A 4,706-nucleotide genomic window follows, 5' to 3' on the forward strand; every position below is an offset into this window, starting at 1 on the left:
GAAATTATTTCAAGGGAGCACAATCTGAGTAGGTTTGATCATGAAATGCCTACCAACAATTTGATACATGTGAAAAAGCAAATTGGTTGCAGGAGGGCGTATCTGGATGCACTGATAGAGACAGGGAAGGATTATTCTAAGCTCTGGTAAGGCTGAGTGGAGTGCTATATATAACTGTGGGATACTACGTGTGTAATTCCTGCAGGTAGGGAAACTGAGGCACTGTGAAAAGCAGCACAGCTTGTACAGTATAGCAATAGTTGTGATCATGCAGCATCAGCCCTGCAGAGTCAGGGGCAGAACACAGTATTCCTTGCCTGACAGCTCCTCCCCGAAAATCCTTACATCCTTCCACATCAGGAAGTCCTTCGTGCTCAACAGGCCAAAACTTGCTCCTCAGTTACTATTCAGTGAACATAAGTTGTCAGAGACAAGTTCTATCAAGGATAGATGTAGCTTGCTCTGGTAAACCCAAGAATGCATGTGGCGGTGGTGCACTGCAATGCCATTCTATTTTTGAGCTTCTGCTTGACTCCCTGTTGGGCTGCCTAGCTGTGCTGTCTGTGTTACGAATTTCCCATTTCAGAGATCTTTCGATAACATCAAGTCACTCTTGAGTTCATAGTCATCAAAACTTCAGCAACAGTCCTTCAGGGTTAAATACTGTGCCGAATATCCCCAGCTCATACAAGGGTTAAATTGAGGTCTGGGTCTCTCACTGGCAAAGGTTTTAAGGATTAGGTTGGAAAAGAAAATTCTTTGAAAGTTGTCATCCTCTGGGACGACAGAATTGCGATGGGCGAATGCTGTACAGGGAGGAGTGGTAACAGTGTAAATTGAGAATGGTGCAGTTACGTGACCGAGCTTCATCCTGGAGAGGCAACAAACCTGGAGTTTAAAGTACATGTTTCTGTGGATGTGTGACAGTATAGTGTTTGACCCTGTGTTGGGGAAGGCCATCCAGAAGGAGTTAGCTCTACATGCTGCTGTTCTTGCAGCTATGATAACAGCAAGAATTAGAGGCTAATGGTTTGCGTTAAAAATAGTAGGAGAAGCCAGCCATGCTGATCACCCACGAGGGGCAGAGGCCAGTTGCCTCCTTCCCCTGAAATGTCACGTGAGCCAAGCGGTAGCTAATTACAGCTTTATAACGCCATTAACCTTTAGTCGCACAGTCCATTAGTGGACTCAGAGCATTAAAAAAATAACAGAAAACCCCACCAAACCATGTTGTGGCATCCCACGCAATTACATTTTGCCACCCCCCAGGACTTCAGCCTGCAGGCTGATGGCAGAAACCTCCTGCGTGCTCAGGGATGCCCAGGGTAAAAGAGACGGCGTCAGAAGCTACTTCCTCAAGAGCATCTCTCTCTTGACGGCTGCCCTCTGCATCAAGGGAGGACTTCCTTAGTGCTGAATGAAACGTGCCTTTAAAGTTCAGATTATCCGTCAGTCTTGTGGGAGCCACTGAGGAAAAACTGACATCCATAGTGTTTGCCTCTTCACGTGGGTGTAAAGCTGGCCCCGATTCTGTAAATAATGAGGTTATATTTAGAGGTGAAGTGCATTGTGTCAGACCAGTTTCAGTGGTAACAAACCATTTAATGAAAAAGCATTAAGCAAGAGAACTTTTGAACAATAAACATCTTCCTACACTTAGCTCGTTAGGGTGCTTAATCACCCTTCTGTATGGTTTCTGGGTAATATGTATGGTATTGAGTAACTGGCAAGCTACTTGGCATTTGTACAGCATGCAACAGTAGACTACTTAGTCAGTGCATCTAAATAATTATATATAAGAAATACTTGTGGAAATTAACCCCTCCATCTTACAGAAATAACCATGGCAATCTGTGTGGAGATAGCAGCTATTACTGCCCACATACCGATTGGTTTTGTTTCCCTATCTAACCCTGAAGTAAACAGTGTAACTGGCACAGAATATGAAGGGTTTTCTTTACTGTTTAATGCTTTTCAGTGGATTCTGCTACCGCAGTTGCATTGGCTAGTTACTCCTGCTAAACTGTAAAACGGCTCAGGAGGGAACCGTTTCAGAATTGTTTGAGAGCAAGCCAGAAGTGTAATGCCTGCATACATAAAACATATTTTAAAAGGAAAAAGTTAAAGCTCAGTGGGAGTTGTTGGTGATCTGCCTCTGTTAAGATGAAGCGTACAGTTTCCCTTTATCAAATAATTTTAAGGTGAGCAACTCCGCAAGATGAGGAGAGGAAAAAAATAGTCTAGTAAAAACACCTGTGTGGTTCTCTCTTTAGTCTATGAGGAAAAACATAGAGGAAGAGATATCAGATTCTTGGATTTGTTCTCCAGGCTCTGTCCACACCTATTTTAAGCTCCTTGGCTGTATTTTCCCTCTGTTTTCTAGAAGAATTTTTATTATTCAAGGTCCTGATGTCCAGCCTAAGTGTACTTGTGCTCCACTGGTACCTGCTTGTGCTTCAGCTCTTAGAGCAATGTGGAGTTGATGTGAAATACCACTGAAGTCTGGCTGTAAGCACGGTCAGTCTGACTCTAAAAACGGTATGGTCACCCAGACAGCTGCTTGGTAGTTTCCAGGATGGTTTATGGTTCTATTTTAACCTCAAAATAATTGAGTGTGTCCCTGTATCTTTGTGTGCCCTGTAGCCACCAGAGGAAGGTTGAGGTGGTGCACATGGATTCATCTATACGCAGCCTCCGGCTCCTGCATGCTGCATTTATCTACCACAGCAGCGTAATCCTCCGCTTTTCAGCCAGACACTTGGCAATTAAGACACGATCTGTCCTACTTAAGGTATAAATAAGCCTTTAATGTTACTTGGGGATTACGCTAGGAAAGAGCAGCTCTTTTGAAGACAGTTCCCGCACAGCAGAGTCTGCAGGGCAGGCGTTGGCCCTTGCAAGCTGTTCGAATAAGGGGAAGGTAATGGTTTCCAAACCGACTGTACGTACAGAGAGCAGTGCCAGCTTCTAGCTACCAAAATACCGAATTGGCCTTTGTCACTTGTCAGAAGTATGCATATGAAGGGTAGGCTCCCTGTATCTTTAGATCAAGCGCACATGTCCATGCAGGCAATTATCACCATTAAGTTTACTGGCTTAAAGAAAAGAGGGTGGCTGAAATGCTCACTTGGAACTAGAGTTTCAATAGTGTTTTGGGTAGTAGTGATGTAGTAGTGGACTGAAGTGGGGTTAGGTCCCTGATCCTCCACATATTTCATATGTGATCAGGGGGTAAGCTGTTAACACAATTTAAACCCTCTCCCTGTCTTTGATTCCAGCAGCGTCTGTGGGTGTGAGATTTAACTGCTTTCTACTCCCAGAAGTGAAACGAAGGGCCGTTCTCTAAGGGACAGACAGGAATGTACTAAAACAAATGCGAGACACAGAGGCTATGATTTGACTGAAGAGTTACTCAGTTGAGTGGTGGTGCTCTGTGTCCTGCCACCCTCCTCCTCCTCCTTGTCCCTGTGCTGGGCTGGCTGAAGCATTGGTGTGGTCTCATGGGGACCAGGCAGATTAGAAATAGAACTGTCTGAAGAATTAATTTTTTTTTTTTTTTTTAGCCGAATCTGTTTCCCAATCTTGTTCGCTGCGCAACTACCTAAATGCTTTACCTGGCACAAGGCAGGGGGCAATGCAAGGCAGGAACAAGCAGTCAGGGATAAGTGTTGATTCAATTACTGCTAAGTGCTGGTGAATTAGACGCAGAACTGCAGCTTCAGTCATGGTCATGTAGCGTTGCCTATTGAGCAGGTATTTGTTATGATAAATTACATGTTTCTGTCCCAGTGATGTGCCAGAGATGCTTTCTGGGACTTGCAGAAGTGCTGAACTGTGTCTCGTATGTAAATGCTCTGACACTTGGCCTCTCTCATTGTATGCCCATGCTACAAAATGGTAAACATGAAGGTCCTCAAACTTGGGCTGCATTCTTCAAAAGAGAAGCTGACCGTGACTTGCAGCAAGTTCTGTGTGATGTGGTGATGATGTGGTACCAAGCAAACCGACAGCATGGCTAGCCTTGGCTCTGGGAGCTCATGTGTCAGGAGTGATGTCAGAGAGAAATGGAGAAACAAAAAAGAAGCACTAAAATGTGATTAAGATGTCACTGTTAAGGTTTTGCTGTTTTGTCATGCAGTTGTCTTCTAGCATGAATACATCCTTTGTATTTTCTACAAATGCAGGGAGGTTGTTCCCAGTTCCCATTAGCCTGGTAGGAAGGACTTGAAATGAGCAGGGTGGTGGCTGGCCCCATCGGATGCGATGCTATGGCTGGGAACACATTTTTAAAACAAACAAAAAGCAGAGAAGCAGACACGGCTACTTGGTTTTGTACATTCTGCTTGTCTGCGTTACTCCCAGTTGACTTTTTTCAGTGAATGTCATTCCTCAGCCTTTTTTTTTTTTTTTTTTTTTTACGTACTGCTTAACTCTCTCTTTCTAAATATCGCAGCAGGAGCCAAGCCTTACCTAATAAGCATTGGTTTTGCACAGTGTCATCATCTGAGAGACTTGGCTTTGTTCTTGTGGTGAGTAATAAGGTTTTTGGAGGATCAGACACATTGTGGGGACAGGGGGGTGTACATAAATATAAAAACAAAGGCACAAAATATATATTTTTATATATAGACAGATCTGTATTCGCAACTCTGATTCTGTATTGTGGCAGCCCCCACACTTAGAAATGTGCTTCTGGGCTATGGCGG

The sequence above is a fragment of the Cariama cristata genome, unplaced genomic scaffold (genome assembly GCF_000690535.1).
Source record: "Cariama cristata isolate BGI_N322 unplaced genomic scaffold, ASM69053v1 scaffold17972, whole genome shotgun sequence".
In the NCBI taxonomy this organism is placed as follows: Eukaryota; Metazoa; Chordata; class Aves; order Cariamiformes; family Cariamidae; genus Cariama; species Cariama cristata.